Genomic DNA, 19,218 nt, shown 5'->3' with positions numbered 1-19,218 from the left:
CTAAAAAGTGAAACCAATTAAAATTAAATTAAAATACTTACGTGGGGCATGGTTGGCAGTTCAGCAGCATAGTCGTTAAACCACGAATGAAGTGAAATATATGGGGATATATAAAAATAAGGGGCTGGGAGAGAAACATAATGAAAAACATTATTCACTTTGTGGAGAAATAATGGAAGAGGCTCAACTATTGTGAGTATGTAGGGGAACTGATGCACCCAGAATGAAATATTTTGGTGGTGAATATAAATTAAAAATAGAAAGGGAGAAGGAATTCTATACAATCGCTAAATTGTTAAACAAAGAATGAATCACACCTGGACGAGTAGCAAAGTTCTTTTGTATTTTAAGGAGTATGTGGCAGAAGGAAGTGAAAAGGGATTAGCACTAAATAAAAGTACAACTAATAAGTCCGCCTCTGTGGTGTAGTGGTTAGGGTGATTAGCTGCCACCCCCGGAGGTCCAGGTTCGATTCCCGGCTCTGCCACGAAATTTGAAAAGTGGTACGAAGGCTGGAACGGGGTCCACTCAGACTCGGGAGGTCAACTGAGTAGAGGTGGATTCGATTCTCACCTCAGCCATCCTGGAAGTGGTTTTCCGTGGTTCCCACTTCTCCTCCAGGCAAATACCGGGATGGTACCTAACTTAAGGACACGGCCGCTTCCTTCCCTCTTCCTTGCCTGTCCCATCCAGTCTTCCCATCCCTCCACTAGGCCCCTGTTCAGCATAGCAGGTGAGGTCGCCTGGGCGAGTTACTGGTCATTCTCCCCAGTTGTATCCCCGACCCAAAGTCTGAATCTCCAGGACACTGCCCTTGAGGCGGTAGAGGTGGGATCCCTCGCTGAGTCCGAGGGAAAAACGGACCCTGGAGGGTAAACAGATTACGAACGAAGAAACTAACAAACCAATTCAAACCAAACCCCATGGTACTACAGCCCTTGAAGGGCACTGGTCTACCAAGCGACCGCTGCTCAGCCCGAAGGCCTGCAGATTACGAGGTGTCGTGTGGTCAGCACCGGGGCCGCTGTCTCAACTTCAAATAGCTTCTCAATTCTAATCACGTAGGCTGAGTGGACCTCGAACCAGCCCTGACCTGACCTGGTCGTGAATCGAACCCGGGACCTCCTGGTAAGAGGCAAGCACACTACCCCTACACAAACTAATAGTCGCGCTAATTAATAGTAAATGTAAGATACATGTTGTCCTAGACAATAAAACACTGTTAATGCCTACGACAAGAATAAATAGCTTCAATTTTTTAAACTACAATTTAGAAATTAGGTGGAAGTTGTAATTAGGTGTAAGTGTAACGTTTACGGTAGTAGTAGATAAATTTAAATGTAATAAGAATATTATGCAAGTATCAGCATAATTAATTACAAATACTGATTGCTCTCTCCTCAGTTCCAGGCCATCCGGATCTAGGGGATGAGAGTATTCTGTTCTACAAATGTCAAAACCTATTAAAAATTATGTTTTAATAATCTTACAAATACGAATAAATCTTTACAATATATTACATTATTTCTACCTGCTGTAATTAAATTCATACTAGTTGAAGGTAGTCCAGCCCCGCGGTGTAGGGACAACGTGTCCACCTGTCACCCGGCGGCCCCGGGTTCGATTCCCTGCCGGGTCAGGGGTTCTAATTGTACATTATTAATATCGCTGGCCTGGGGACTGGGTGGTTGTGTCGTCCTTAACATTCCTTTCCTCACATTCAACACTCTACACTTCCGCAATTACAATTACACGCAGGTTCATATCATATGGTGCAAGTAGGAGCAAAAGATCTGCAGAGGTCGACGCCACGAACAAATATCATTTTAAAGAAAAAAAGTTGAATCGGCGTACATAAATATCTTATATTCTAAGTAATTCCATAAAAATACATTCTTATACACTACATGTGGTGTCTTGTCCTCTGGGGTATGCTCAAACAGATTTTCTGCGTGTCCGACACTGGTGAAAGCAACGTAGAGCTAACCATGTAAGAATCAGGAATCCTTCAAATTAACTCCGCAATTATGGAATGTTTTACCCTGAGCTTTATCGATAGTCATACTACTGGAAATTGTAATTGTTTGAAACAAAATGACAATCATTTGAGGTCAATGGAATTCCTGGTATGAAAACCGATTTTCCTTTTCCTTTGCCGGTTAGTGTTACCGTCTCAGTGATATTGTTAAGGAGCTGTTTCAGTAAGTATCTGCTTTCTCTTCAAGAATTACAGAAAATACTCAGAGATATACTCAAGCACCAAACTGTTACGGCTCTGAGATTACCATACTCCTACGAGACGAATCAAAGATTACACATCACAGCCTTCTAGAGTAAATTCTCATTCCGATACGTCCAGTACATTCTCACGCGTTTTAATACATTCATTTAGAAGGTCAGCCAATTTCATGCCCTACATCTCCCAGACCACCACAGCTACAGACACGCAACCACTGCAGTGCACGATTGAAGAATCGAGGCTACTACCACTCACAAACACCAGTGCTTTAGGGTATTTGTGGCTGTAAGGTAAAGTATACAGACACATGCGTCTATTTACACTGACTGACAGAGCAAATGCAACACCAAGGAGGAGTGGTTCGAAAGGGATGAAAGTTGGGGAAAAAACAGAGACGGCACGGACGAATAATTGATGTTTATTTCAAACCGATATGCAGGTTACACAATGCGCACTGCATCGACTCAGTAGGATGTAGGACCACCGCGAGCGGCGATGCACGCAGAAACACGTCGAGGTACAGAGTCAATAAGAGTGCGCATGGTGTCCTGAGGGATGGTTCTCCATTCTCTGTCAACCATTTGCCAAAGTTGGTCGTCCGTACGAGGCTGGGGCAGAGTTTGCAAACGGCGTCCAATGAGATCCCACACGTGTTCGATTGGTGAGAGATCCGGAGAGTACGCTGGCCACGGAAGCATCTGTACACCTCGTAGAGCCTGTTGGGAGATGCGAGCAGTGTGTGGGCGGGCATTATCCTGCTGAAACAGAGCATTGGGCAGCCCCTGAAGGTACGGGAGTGCCACCGGCCGCAGCACATGCTGCACGTAGCGGTGGGCATTTAACGTGCCTTGAATACGCACTAGAGGTGACGTGGAATCATACGCAATAGCGCCCCAAACCATGATGCCGCGTTGTCTAGCGGTAGGGCGCTCCACAGTTACTGCCGGATTTGACCTTTCTCCACGCCGACGCCACACTCGTCTGCGGTGACTATCACTGACAGAACAGAAGCGTGACTCATCGGAGAACACGACGTTCCGCCATTCCCTCATCCAAGTCGCTCTAGCCCGGCACCATGCCAGGCGTGCACGTCTATGCTGTGAAGTCAATGGTAGTCTTCTGAGCGGACGCCGGGAGTTCAGGCCTCCTTCAACCAATCGACGGGAAATTGTTCTGGTCGATATTGGAACAGCCAGGGTGTCTTGCACATGCTGAAGAATGGCGGTTGACGTGGCGTGCGGGGCTGCCACCGCTTGGCGGCGGATGCGCCGATCCTCGCGTGCTGACGTCACTCGGGCTGCGCCTGGACCCCTCGCACGTGCCACATGTCCCTGCGCCAACCATCTTCGCCACAGGCGCTGCACCGTGGACACATCCCTATGGGTATCGGCTGCGATTTGACGAAGCGACCAACCTGCCCTTCTCAGCCCGATCACCATACCCCTCGTAAACTCGTCTGTCTGCTGGAAATGCCTCCGTTGACGGCGGCCTGGCATTCTTAGCTATACACGTGTCCTGTGGCACACGACAACACGTTCTACAATGACTGTCGGCTGAGAAATCACGGTACGAAGTGGGCCATTTGCCAACGCCGTGTCCCATTTATCGTTCGCTACGTGCGCAGCACAGCGGCGCATTTCACATCATGAGCATACCTCAGTGACGTCAGTCTACCCTGCAATTGGCATAAAGTTCTGACCACTCCTTCTTGGTGTTGCATTTGCTCTGTCGGTCAGTGTGTGTGTATATATATATATATATATATATATATATATATATAGTCGGCCACCTTCAAACCCCATATCACACACACCACCACTGGTACCGACACGCAACCACTATAGTGCACAATGGGAGACTTGATTCCACTACCACACATGAACACCAGCGGTCTGCGATGGATACTTGTGACTGCCAGTTGAAACATACGAACCCACACTTCTATTTTCACATGTATTCGACGAATTTCAACCTCCACATCTCCCACACCACACATGAACACCAGCGGTCTGCGATGGATACTTGTGACTGCCAGTTGAAACATACGAACCCACACTTCTATTTTCACATGTATTCGACGAATTTCAACCTCCACATCTCCCACACCACACATGAACACCAGCGGTCTGCGATGGATACTTGTGACTGCCAGTTGAAACATACGAACCCACACTTCTATTTTCACATGTATTCGACGAATTTCTACCTCCACATCTCCCACACCACCACGGCTACATACACACAGCCACAACAGTGCATGATGGGAGATTCGGGGTTACTACCACGCACAAACACCAATGGTTTGGAGTGAGTATTTGTTGTTGCAAGGTGAAATATAAAGACACACGCGTTTATTTGTGTACTGTATATATATACCGGGTGAGCTGGCCGTGCAGTTAGGAGCGCGCAGCTGTGAGCTCGCATCCGGGAGATAATGGGTTCGAATGCCACTGTCGGCAGCCCTGAATATGGTTTTCCATAGTTTCCCGTTTTCACACCAGGCAAATGCTGGGGCTGTACCTTAATTAAGGCCACGGCCACTTCCTTCGCATTCGTAGGCTTTTCCCATCCCATCGTCGCCATAAGACCTATCTGTGTCGGTGCGACGTAAAGCATAATAGAAAAAAAGAAGTACTGTATATATACACTGCCGGAAATAAGAATTAGTACACCTAGAAAGACGACATCGATTTTGATCCGATGACGGCAGATGCCACCTGGGGGATAGTAGATGTAGTGATAATGGTTGCAACGTCGTCCGCCAACAGATAACGTAGTGGCATAGCTGTCGGGGCGCCATCTGCGTGTACCCTTTAATAGAGTAAGTTTACAGCCACAAGGCTCAGCGTGATGCAAACAGGCACCATGCCACGTAGACACACTCATGCTTCGTACAGCCAACTGAGTGACTTCGCACGGAGTCAAATTGTGGCCTTTCAAGTGGCGAGATGGTCCTGTCGGAGAGTTGCCACACAAGTTGGAAGTGCTGCGTCAGTTGTGCAACGATGTTGGTTGCAATGGTCACGTAAACATTCTCACACCACTAGACGATGTTCTGGACGTCCACGCAGTATAGACGTCCGCCAAGATCGTCGTATTGTAAGGGCAGCAGTGGCAGATTGCACAGCTACCACAGCTAAGACGGTTTGTGAGCGCAGAAGTGTCAACACGAACTGTTGCCAAACGGTTACTAGCAGTGTGACTACAGGCACGCACACCTCTAGCCCGTCTTCCACTCACGCCACAGCATCGATGTGCACGGTTCGACCGGTGCCGCCAGAGGATCACTTGGAATATGGAATGGCGGGCCGAGGTCTTCAGCGAAGAAAGTAGATTCTGTCTGCACGCAAGTGATGGTCGTGTGCGTGTACAACGTATACCTGGCAAGCGCTGTTTTGTAGACTGCATTCGTCCAAGACACACTGGCCCCACCCCAGGCGTTATGGTCTGGGGTGCAATAAGCTACAACTCTCGTTCACCTTTGGTGTTTGTCGAGGGAACGCTGCCCAGCTCTCGGTACGTGCGGAATGTTGTAAGACCCGTTCTTTTGCCATTATTGCAATAGGAAGGTGATGTGTTGTTCCAACAGGATAATACTCACTCGCACACTGCGCGTGAAACTCAACGTGTTCTACAAGACGTCCAGCAACTTCCCTGGCCAGCACGATCTCCGGACTTGTCTCCCATCGAGCACGTGCGGGATATGATGGGACGACAACTGACACGTGCGACTTGTCAACCCACAACTCTTACAGAACTACGTGAACAGGTCGAACAGGCGTGGAATAATGTATTCTAAGACAGTATTCGCCATCTGTACGATCGAATGGATACCAGAATCAGCGCTTGCATTGCCTCCCGCGGAGGGTATATCACTGGGTGTTTCAGTATGGATGGACACCTGGTATCTTAGTACCGCTTGAGCTATTGATCTGTAAACGTAATCATTTCATGTTCACCATACGCACTGTTTCAACAATAAATGTTGCGTGAATTGGAAAACTCTAAGAGGATGTACTTTTTTTTTTTCGGCAGTGTAGATTAGGTGTTCATAGGTTTCACATTTTATTAATTTTGTATGTTGTTAGGTGGGCCCGTATCACATTTGTTACGCGCCTGACTCTGTTTAATGGGACTCGTACACTCCGCGAAAGATGACATCCGGGCAGGGGCTATGTAGAGCCAAGGTCGATCTCCATTCATCGGGGGCCTTAGCAGTCCATTCTTCATTCCAGATTCGCAGTCCACAGTAGTTTTCTTTCATCAGTATTTGAGCCAGCAGCATTGATCTATAAAAGAAGATGCAGCTTGACGAACAGAAGCGTTTTAGAAGTGATGTTATGCCGTATGCTTCGTGTATCGTAGAAATGTTATGTGTCAAATGATACTGTGGTACGGATGATGAATAAAGGAACGGGGGTGATGCACGAATAAGAAACCCGTAGATGAGATGTTCTGGCCACGTACAAAAACGGGTAATACGAACTTCTTCATTTAAACATTGAAGGAAACGTCGAAAGCAGAGGGAAGCCGTGAAGAAGACGCTTTTGATGGCTTATGAATGTAGGTCAAGAACCAACATGGCATCAGCTGAGCTATTCAAAGCATGCCCTAACGATGTCTTATTCAAGAAGATGAGTATCACCGTCTACTGAAGACGAGGCATATGAACGAGATTCTGACAATTAACTGCATGAGGTGTAGTGAATATTTAGTTTTCAGGACTGCGTAGTATTTGACATAAACTCTCAGCTTAACACGTTGTGCTGGGCCGAGGAGATGAAAGTATAGGAAAGATAATTCAGACCATTTTCAACTGAACAGATATGCCGTAGGCATGGTAGCTCAAATGGTAGTGACTCGGTGGAAAAAGGGAAGATTGCGGATTCTATTTTTTCTGTACTTGACATTTCTTCTGCATGTACTATTTACAGTATTCAACACGACCTGAAAGTTTATTTCATGTACGAGGTCTGTTTGTCCCAAAAGGAGTAAACTACAGGCTTGGTGCGGCAAAAGCCCCAGATTATTGACAATATTTAAACATGTCTGTCTGTTGGGTCATCAGCCCAGAGGCTGGTTGGATCCTCAAATAGCACCACCGAAGGTTATGCGGTTATAAGGAAACCGCAAAAACCAATGGCAGCACCAAAATGTGGCGTACTAGGCAAGACGAGGAGAGAGGTAGTTTGCCATTGCTTTCCTCAATGGGTCAGAAAGTGCTATTGCAGCACGACTGACCCTACGAGCAACACCTCTCATAACACTCAGATGCACTCAGCACCACCCACATTCCAGCAGCTTCCATATTGTCACAGCCATGGATGAGACTGGGACTTCGGTGTAAGCTACACTTTACTCTGGCCTGTGCCAAGAGATGGATAAAAAAGTACTGTATCCATCAAGAAATGGCAGCAGGCAAATATTTAAACATATTTACGGTAAATGAAGTTAGAAACCAGTACATTAAGACTTGCTTTACAAAAAAGTCAGAGAAATTTCGACAACCATACTTGCATCTAAGATCCGTATCCGAAAGGTTAAAATTACTTCAGAGTACATTCTTTTTTATTTAAAAATATGGTGAAGTTGTCATGAAATATTGATATTGAATGTCTGACCGAACTCCTAAATTTTGTAGTTAAAACTTATAGGTCCAATTTTGTACTCAGACATATTTGGCATTTTACTGCATTTACGAGTTAATAAATTGTCAATAAAAACATATTCTGACTGTAGACACATTACTGAATAAAATGCAAAACTAGCGTTTCAAATAAAAAATTTAAACTTTGGAAAACAACAAAATGAACAAATAGGTAAAAAAGGCTCCTCGCCAGTCTTTTTATTAGAGCAGCCATTTCAAAAGTGTGGTCCACGGGCTCCTGGGGTAGGGGGGCCACGACGATAATCGAAGGGGTCTGAAATAATAATATATCGAGCTCGATAGCTGCAGTCGCTTAAGTGCGGCCAGTATGCAGTAATCGGGAGATAGTAGGTTCGAATCCCACTGTCGGCAGCCCTGAAATAGTTTTCCGTGGTTTCCCATTTTCACACCAGTCAAATGCCGGGGCTGTACCTTAATTGCCGGGCTGAGTGGCTCAGACGGTTAAGGCGCTGGCCTTCTAACCCCAACTTGGCAGGTTCGATCCTGGCTCGGTCCGGTGGTATTTGAAGGTGCTCAAATACGACAGCCCCGTGTCGGTAGATTTACTGGCACGTAAAAGAACTCCTGCGGGACTAAATTCCGGCACCTCGGCGTCTCCGAAGACCTTAAAAAGTAGTTAGTGGGACGTAAAGCAAATAACATTAATTATTTAATTGTACCTTAATTAAGGCCACGGCCGCTTCCTTCCCATTCCTAAGCCTTTCCTATCCCATCGTCGCCATAAGACTTATCTGTGTCGGTGCGACGTAAAACAAATAGCAAAAAATGAATAATAATATAAATATGTAAAGTGCAAAATTTTATTTTTATAACCTGAGGAACAAATGTCTTCACTGTTCTATTACATACAGTATTTATGTAATTATTAGCCGATAAATGGTACAATCTGGCAGTATCTTACGAAGACCTTGGATCACAACTCCACGTCTCTGATCGATTTTTGTAAATACTGCATTTAATGTATTTCGTGACAATATACCTGCGTGAGTGTAGCTTTTCTGCTCTCACACAAAATAAAACGAAGTACAGAAACGGAACTAATGTAAAAGCTGATCTTCGGTTCGGTTGACTATGCTTTTAAAACGCTTGGTCTTTGGAAATCAGCACCATTTGTCCCGCTGATCCAACAACCGTACCGAGTGAATGTTCTCACGTAAATTTCCAGATCCAGACTGTTGTAATTATTAGCCAAGTGTGGCGTTTTGTAATTTGTGTATATATTATATTACATTTAAATTCAATTTCATTTTTTAATTTTGCACCTAAATTTAATTTAAATTTGCATTAAATTCAGAAGAAAGTAAATGTTAGTCCTAAATTGTATGGATACAATAAACCTAATAACATTACAAAATTTTGTTTTACCGAGATCGATAGCTGCGGTCTCTTAAGTGCGGCCAGTATCCAGAATTCGGGAGATAGTGGGTTCGAACCTCACTGTCGGCAGGCCTGAAGATGGTTTTCCGTGGTTTCGCATTTTCACACCAGGAAAATGCTGGGGCTGAACCTTAATTAAGACCACGGCCGCTTCCTTCCCACTCCTAGGTCTTCCCTGTCCCATCGTCGCCATAAGAGCTATCTGTGTCGGTGCGACGTAAATAAAATAACAAAAATAGTCTGGTACAGGACCGTAATTTCTGTGTTTTATTGAAGTAACTAACTTGTGAATGTGTTCATACTCCTGATTTTAAAATGGGCGTAGGTGAATATGGAGAAACGCAAACAACAACACTGCACTTGTAACAAGCTATAGACATGCGATTTGGCAGGACAAGAATTTATCAACAACAGAGGCAAGATTATTCCAGCAAAAGCGATGAAACTCCCATGTACATGTCACTGCCTAACACCATCCACAATGTCCGACTCGTTGGCTGAATGGTCAGCGTACTGGCCTTCTGTTCAGAGAGTCCCGGGTTCGATTCCCGGCCTGGTCGGGGATTTTAACCTTCATTAGTTAATTCCAATGGCTCGGGGCTGGGTGTTTGTGCTGTCCCCAACATCCCTGCAACTCACACACCACACATACTACTATCCTCCACCACCAATAACACGCAGTTACCAACACATGGCAGATGCCGCCCACCCTCATCGGAGGGTCTGCCTTACAAGGGCTGCACCCGGCTAGAAATAGCCACACGAAATTAAAATAAAACATCCACAATGTTGTCTTGGGGTATGCACACCCATTTCATATCCCACTTTCTCTTGGTGCCGACTCGTTGGCTGAACGGTCAGCGTACTGGCCTTCGGTTCAGAGGGTCCCGGGTTCGATTCCCGGCCGGGTCGGGGATTTTAACCTTAATTGGTTAATTCCAATGGCACGGGGGCTGGGTGTGTGTGTTGTCTTCATCATCATTTCATCCTCATCACGACGCGCAGGTCACCTACGGGAGTCAACTAGAAAGATCTGCAGCTGGCGAGCCGAACCCGTCCTGGGATATCCCGGCACTAAAAGCTATACGACATTTCGTTTCTCTTGGTTGTGTATAGGCTAAAGGTGAGAGAGTTTCTCTTCACTGGAAAGCCAAGTGTACATTTCTTATCCTTGCGTCTTTTGTCATGACTGACTATCTTAAGCCCAAGTGCAACATTCTTTTATTTATTCCAATGTTGAGTTCTTAACTTAAGGGGTTTAAATAGAGTTATTTTTGTTTAAAAATTGTAATTCTTTTTTATATGCAGGAATATTATTTGGAATTTGTTGATTAATTCGGTGTATGATTTATTAAATTCAATTAATTCAACCTAGAAGGCTGTGGTTTTATTTAAATTATAGTGAAAACCTTTTATTTTTTTTTGCTAGCGGCTTTACGTCGCACCGACACAGATAGGTCTTACGGCGACGATGGGATAGGAAAGGCCTACGAGTTGGAAGGAAGCGGCCGTGGCCTTAATTAAGGTACAGCCCCAGCATTTGCCTGGTGTGAAAATGGGAAACCACGGAAAACCATCTTCAGGGCTGCCGATAGTGGGATTCGAACCTACTATCTCCCGGATGCAAGCTCACAGCCGCGCCTCTACGCGCACGGCCAACTCGCCCGGTTAGTGAAAACCTTGATGCATACGTTGTTTTGACTGGCATAACAGTTGTGATTCTTGTTTAAGTTGTGCATGCGATATTCTGGGCGAGGAGCTGAATTACTGGGTGAACTTTCATTCCTAACATAACTCTGAACCTCTGCTACACCAGCATAAGTTATGTAGTATCGATCTCTTTCGTTTTTTAATTTTCTTGAACCCTTCTTTTGCTCTTGTCATGCTCAAATGTAATAATTAAAACACAAGATCAATCCCTTCTTTTGCTCTTGTCATGCTCAAATGTAATAATTAAAACACAAGATCAATAGTGCAATAGCACAACAGCAAAAAAGAATGAGAAAAGTGCACACTAACAATTTGTAGTTTTATTCCTTTCTCAACATTTTCTGGTTTTCTTTTTTGCTGTTTTTGCTGCCAAAACTCTTTGAGGAGGAAAAGGATGCACTAGGACAATGTAGAAGATGATTAAGGTGTCTGACACCGTCGTTAAGCAGTTGGAGTCCCGTTATTCGGAAAAAATGCCACGATCAAAATGTTGGCCGGCAGTCCGACTCCTTGGCTGCAAGGTGAACATTGACGGCTTCGGTTCAAAGTGCCCTGGTCTGATTTCCGCGAATCGCGAGTGATTAATTCTTCTGGCTTTAGAACTTTTTGTTTGTTTTTGTCCCAACTTTCTTCTCTTCATATTCAGACAACATTATCAATCACCACAGAAACACGCAATAGTGATTAAATCCCTCCATGTGCTGTACGGTTGTCGTCAGAATGAGCATCCGAAGTTAAAGCAGCGCCTAACCCACATTGTAAATTCTGATTTATTGTAATTATATTCAAATGTTTAACGCGCTCTCCTGAAAAACATTGCTTTGAAACTTACATACCCTGTGCTCTACATCCAAAGAATTGTACTGAAAGGATCGCCACCACCATTACCAGTTTGGACTGCAGTCTTGCTTATGAGCTGTTAAATGTAGGTAAAGTGCTTGTGCTCCATTTACTGATCAATTATACATACGTACGCATTTCTCTTGGGAAATCTGAGGTATAGTAACTCACCTCTCCACTACGTGCTGTGGCAATCACAGAACAAAGCATAGTAAGTAGGATACATCAGACAAGAAACAGTTACGAATAGTCACTAACCAACAGGGTGACGAAAATATCAGCAAAGAATGGTTACATATACTTAGTTGGGTTAGGTTAATGCAGAAACATTTCTGTAACTCCTCGGTATCTGGTGTAAAATCTTGTCAAATTGACTTTCTGCCAGAATTCATCTCTTAACAGAAAATGTGATGGTTGATTACTTGAATGATCTTCGGAAAATTCGTTTAACTGTATCCTTTTCTTTTGCTTTACGTCGCACCGACACAGATAGGTCTTATGGCGACGATGGGACAGGAAAGGACTAGGAATGGGAAGGAAGCGTCCGTGGCCTTAATTGAGGTACAACCCCAACATTTTCCTGGTGTGAAAATGGGAAACCATCTGCAGGGCTGCCGTTAGTGGGGTTCGAACCCATTATCTCCCGAATACTGGATACTGGCCGCACTTAAGCGACTACAGCTATCGAGCTCGGTCAACTGTATCCTAATATTTGGAAGGAACGTTTTGTGAAATATCTTCCCAGCGTTAAAGGACGATACGATTGGAACGTGGCGGATAAGCTACTATCGTGAGCCCGATCAAATATAGAAAGATCAAAACAACATAAGCCATATGAGAAATTTCTTACTTTTCTACAATTATGTTTCGTCTTATGGCGACGATGGGATAGGAAAGGTCTAGGAGTGGAAAAGGAAGTGGCCGTGACCTTAATTAAGGTACAACCCGCAGCATTTCTCTGGTGTGAAAATGGGAAACAGTTGAAAACTATTTTCAGGGCTCTCGACAGTGGGATTTGATCTCACTATCTCCCGAATGCAGGCTCACAGCTAAGTGACGAAACTGCTCAGCCACTCGATCGGCCACACGAGATGTAAACGTCTCGTGCAGGCCGGACATGTCACAAGCATGGCCTGTGAAGCTGGAGATACTGTCAGGCAGACCGAGGTAAAGGTGGAATTACGAACTAAATGAAGACTTGGGAGAGATCGGCAATGAGAACGACTGATGGAAGAAAGCAAGGGGCAAGACACAGAGGATAAGTTACCGTCTAGCTGCGTGAGGCCCACCGGGAATAAATACGATATTAAAAGTATGATCCTCGCATATTAATTACTGTAATACACTTGTCAATGCATGGGGGATGATGGACACAACATACACTGAAAAATACAAATTACTCATCATGCCAAGTAAGGTATTTGTATTTCACGTGATAGGCAGTCAGTCCTGTTATTCAATCATGCATAGTGATACTCAACAATGTAAATAATTGTGTTATTTTCCGGGACCTCCGTTGTCACTTAGTATTTTTAAGCTGATATCACTCCTCGAGAACAAAGAAACACAAACTGGAACATGTTAAATGGCTGTTAAATAATATACCATCGTCCGATGAAAGTATTCCTCTACGTACAAAATTTTAGTTGACTAAATTTAGATTAAATACTCAATATATTATATTTGGATTCACTGTTAGCTAGTAGTTAACCAACGGCTTGCCTGCCTATATATTATCTTATATTTAGGCTAAGTGAATGCAAAATTTTACAAAATAATATTTTCTATTCAATATGTACAGAGGAAGCCGGTTTATAAATAAATAAATAAATAAATAAATAAATAAATAAATAAATAAATAAATAAATAAATAAATAAATAAATAAATCTTCAACCTTCTGAACAGTTACAAATCTAAACACACATGGTTCATTGAAATTGAGAAAGACATGAAAAATGCTGGAATTAAAACAGATACAATCAAAAACAGAACACTTTTTAGAGAAGCAGCTCAAAAGGCAGCGTTTCAGAAGCGGAAGAAACCAAATTCTAGAAGAAAGTGGACTCAAGAAGAGAAGGAATGACACTTTCGAAGGACGAGGGAAATTTGGAAGGAAAGGAAATCGAACACAATGATAAGTAACCGATGTTGATTCGTCGTACGCATCAAATGGGTAATTCGAAAGACGAAGAAGGAACAACTAATAAATAAATAAATAAATAAATAAATAAATAAATAAATAAATAAATAAATAAATAAATAAATGATTCATGACTTATCTACATTTTGGGCTTTCGCCCGGATGGCAGATTCTCTATCAATTGTTCACCTAGTATCTTTTAAAATGTTTCAAAGAACTGGCAAATTTATAGAACATTTCCCGTGATAAATTATTCCAGTCCGTTGCTTCTCGTCCTAGATGTGAATATTTGTCCCTATTGTTCCTCTGTAACTCCAACTTTATCATCATATTATGATCTTTCCTACTTTAAATTGTTGTACTCGAGCTTATTCGTCTACTAATATCATCCCACCCCATCTCTCCACTGACAGCTCAGAACATATCACTAAGTCGAGCATCTCGTCTCCTCACTCCCATTACATCTACTGTACCTGCCATCGCAAATATAAATGTTTGCAACTAAAATTCACGGTGTAAAACACGAAAGGCCCGTAAAAATCATTAAACGCAGGATATTGAGTGGTAGGCTTTAGAAGGAGGTGAAGATGTTCATGTGTGTGTATTATATGGAAAAAATATACATCTCTCAAGTTATTACCGGGCCGAGTGGCTCAGACGGTTAAGGCGCTGGCCTTCTGACCCCAACTTGGCAGGTCCGATCCTGGCTCAGTCCGGTGGTATTTGAAGATGCTCAAATTCGTCAGCCTCGTGTCGGTAGATTTACTGGCTCTTAAAAGAACTCCTGCGGGTCTAAATTCCGGCACCTCGGCGTCTCCGAAAACCGTAAAAGAGTAGTTAGTGGGACGTGAAACAAATAACATTATTATTACAAGTTATTGCCATTTAGTGTGATTACTTATTGTAAATATATTTCGTCGCTGTTCGGGTAAAAGTACACATCTCACAATGCTCTTTATATCCGTTATTTTCCTAAAGACCGGTCACGCCTCCCAGTCACACATGGATATTTAGTCCATCAGAACAATATTCGTTGTGTTAATTTCCCTTTGCTTATGCATAAAAGAAAATTAACCGTACTCTAGGAATGTATGTTTGCGTGACTTATTCACGCATTCCTACAGTATAATGTACTATCACACGTTAGCACACGAAAATGGACACGACGAAAATTTTCCTGATGGACTGCATATCCGCATGTGGCTGGGAGGCGTGACATGTCTTAAAGAAAGTAATGGATAGGAAGAGCATTGTGAGATATCAACTTTTGCCCGAATAGCAACGATTTCATCTTCTTGTCTGCAATAAAATAAACTTTATTGTTATTAAATCGAATATTTAATGCAGAATATACTGTGGCCCGGAGGGATCCCCTGAAAGCAATTAGCAGGGAAGGAACACCTCTATTAACTAAAGGTTACATAACCCACCGTCACCTCACAAGGAATTTGAAACGCTTTTCCCTTTGCGAAAATCAAGTGATCGTTAATATGTCTGCCGGTCATGGACATCCATCCATGGCTGCTATTTCGGATGACCACTAGCCATAAAACATGGCCTTCACGGTTGCTAATGCCTGTTGCTCACGGTAAAATGTTTTGCAAAATTTGTTGTACAATAAATTTTATAAAAATTTGGAGAAAACAAGTTGTGTTGCTCACGGTAAAATTAATTTATAACATCCGTGGAAGCATCAGGATGGCCATCTATGAACTCACTTCTAAACTAAGATGTGTATGTGCTGCCATCTATCGACAAACTTTTAAACCAAGAATCAGTTGTTCAACTTACAGTGTGTTTGAGAGTATGGCTCCAACAAACAAAGCAGAACTTGCTGCTTTAGCTGCAATTATATGTTGTACAGTGGTAAAAAGGAAGAAAAGAAATGCCAGGAAATGATAGACTCGGGATTGGATCAAAAGAAGAGAAGAAGGTAGAGGATTGTTGTCCTTGGTCGAAAATTAGTTGAGGTTAGAAGACCAGCATTCATATAGGAATTCGGAGATTGTGCTTTCTGCCTCTCTTCTTGCATTTCTGTTGTGGTAAAGTGGCGTTTTAACTTCGTACAAAGAAGGATATTTCTGGTATTCGTCCAGTAAAACACTAACAGCTTCTTTAGTCCACCCGGATCCTGCCATTTTAGAAAGAAGTGTTTGTTTACAATCGAGCTTCATAATATTCTCACGACGTAGCGCCAGCATCATCATGATGTCAGCTTCGTTGATTGGTTCGTTTCGTAAAATTAATTTTTCGGAATAGAACATGTCCTATTTTATGAAGAGTTTTATCAAAGGTTTTATAAAACTAGAATTTGACCGTGATGAACAGAAATTTTATAAAATTAAATTATTGTACAATAAATTTGACAGAAAATTTTACCGTGAGCAACAGGCATAAGTAACATTGTCTGGCCATCCATCCATACCTTACATCATAGCTTGTATCGTTGGTAGGTTAAACTTCCTTCACACATTTTGTGACGGTAATTTTGCAACGCAAATCTTCAGATGACCCCCGGCCTAAGACACATACGTAGTCCTCAGTGTCTCTCTTACAAACCGCACGGTGTTTGTACTTTGCGCTACGGCAGCTGCCTCAGCCGAACTTATGTCGCACGCGGCCGCCCTGCTTTAAGCGCGTATACAGTCTTACGTGAAATCATACCTTATAAAAGACGCTGGAAGTATCATCCTTCATAATGAGGGACTTCATAAACACCATTAGTATTTTCTGCACCCCAATAGCGAGAGTTATGTCTGTTCACACGACCATTAAGATAAAACCGGGCTTCATCCGAAAAGAACGCAAGCTGTGATTCGAATAAACGATCATTCAGTGACGCAAGATACCACTCACAGTATCTCAGTCTTGAGGCTGGATCAGCAGGTTTTACACAATGGGTCCGCGTAAACTTGCACGGTTTTGTGTGTAACAGCTTCGTAACTCTGTGTGAAGAAGTAACTGTAAATCCCTACTTGTTGGGCTAATTTTGTGAGTGATTTATTTGGTGACCGTTCAAGATTCGCAAGAATGCTATCTAGCTTTTCCTCTGTTAAATCTATTCGTGCGAGCGCATGGCTTGTTTTTGAGCACTCAACCAGTATTTTCAAATTTATTTACAAATACGTGAATCTGTGCTCGTGAAGGTTGCAATTCCCCAGGAAGTTGGTCAACAAATGCATCGCATACCCAGCGAGCCGACTTGAACTTAAAATAACTTTTACATACTAAAATACGGTGTTGCAATGATAACTGTCTCACCGTGTTAACAGCTGAGATTCAGACTGGCTGTTGATGCTTGGTTGAACAAGTGCACGTCTGTGTTTACAACTTACGTGACAAAGGCGAAACGCGGTCGTTGTAATGCCTATTGCTCACGGTAAAATGTTTCGTAAAATTTGTTGTACAATTAATTTTATAAAATTTTGGTAAAAACAAGTTGTGTTGCTCACGGTAATTTTTTTTTTTTTTAATCCGTCGAAGCATCAGGATGGCCATCTATGAACTCACTTCTGAACTAAGATTTGTATGTGCTGCCATCTATCGATAAACGTTTAAACCAAGAATCAGCTGTTCAACTTACAGTGTGTTTGAGAGTATGGCTCCAACAAAGCAAAAATTGCTGCTTTAGCTGCACTTATATGTTGTACAGTGGTAAAAAGGAAGAAAAGAAATGCCAGGAAATGCTGGACTCGGGATTGGATCAAAAGAAGAGAAGAAGGTAGAGGATTGCTGTTCTTGGTCGAAAATTAGTTGAGGTTAGAAGTCCAGCATTCATCTAGTGATTCGGCGGTTTTCTGCCTCGCTTCTTGCATTTCTGTTGTGGTAAAGTGGTGTTTTAACTTCGTACAAACAAGGATATTTCTGGTATTCGTCAGTAAAACACTAACAGCTTCCTTAGTCCACCCGGATCCTGCCATCTTAGAAAGAAGTGTTTGTTTACAATCGAGCTTCACAATCTTCTCACGACGTAGCGCCAACATCATCTTGATGTCAGCTTCGCTGATTGGTTCGTTTCGTAAAATTAATTTTACTGAATAGAACATGTCCTATTTTATGAAATGTTTTATCAAATGTTTTATAAAACTTGAATTTGACCGTGAGCAACAGACATTTTATAAAATTATATTATTGTACAATAAATTTGACAGAAAATTTTACCGTGAGCAACAGACATAAGACTTGCCTGGCAGAATTCTAAGTCCTTATCAGTGCTACTGCGCATGCCCTGCGGCTGCAGTATATAATAGCTGACAAGATGTGACTTGCTCACTGCGGCGCGAGCTGTGCCACGGGATAGACGTATACGTTTTCCTATGTATAGGTCTCCTCGACCTATAGTGAAGGAAAGTATAATTCATATTGATAGTTATACTAATTCCGATAGCTATCATGCATTTGTGATGTATAAGCCAGAAGAATCTGGTGTATTACCAGGTTGGAGGCTTAATAAGTGTGTTTACAACTTACGTGACAAAGGCGAAGCATGTTTGAATATTTATATGTGTGTGTTTCGGGATGAAATTCCTAAAATTGAACTATGCGTGCGTCTCTCGTACAGCTGCTTACCTCTCGGTGAGTAGAAGCGCCACTGGACAGTCAGGGTTTATAAGAAAACATCCTATGGATTAAAAGAGTATACACAACAATATAACTTCCATACTACAGGTATGACTTATACTACCAATTCTTTGAATGGTGGTATGCTCTAAGAAAGTAGAGTATAGTCCATTCATTCTCTGATATGAGTGTCTCTGCTCATAATACCCCAGTCTTCCGAGTGTGGGGGGAGCATTAATCTGTTAATGGGGACTGCTCTTGTCCCCATCAATATTCACTGAAGTACGCATTTAGTTCGCCCACACTGTTGCTTCAGCCATTAACCAATTGATTGTATTATATAAAAGCATTTTAGCACTATCGTCCATATTCAGGGGTAGCCACAATTTCAGATTATCCCCACATAACGTTCCATTAACAGCGTCTGATGCTCTCAAATCGCATCACATTCATTGATACCGCCAGTTTAATGGCACTTGAGTCTGTTTGTTGCGGAATTATCGAGTTGATACCCGTTAAATTTGCGTCTTAAATTTAACATTGCTGGATTTGGTTCCCAAAAATTTTAGGTCTTGAATTATACTGGGTACCAATATAGTTGGTCCGTTATTGGACAATATAAATTTTCCAGCCAACTCACTCCTGTTTGCTAGTGTTTCGCCGCAGTATGCTAATTTGGGCTC

The sequence above is a fragment of the Anabrus simplex genome, chromosome 7 (assembly GCF_040414725.1).
Source record: "Anabrus simplex isolate iqAnaSimp1 chromosome 7, ASM4041472v1, whole genome shotgun sequence".
Classification (NCBI taxonomy): Eukaryota; Metazoa; Arthropoda; class Insecta; order Orthoptera; family Tettigoniidae; genus Anabrus; species Anabrus simplex.
Note: the sequence above shows the minus strand (reverse complement) of the source record.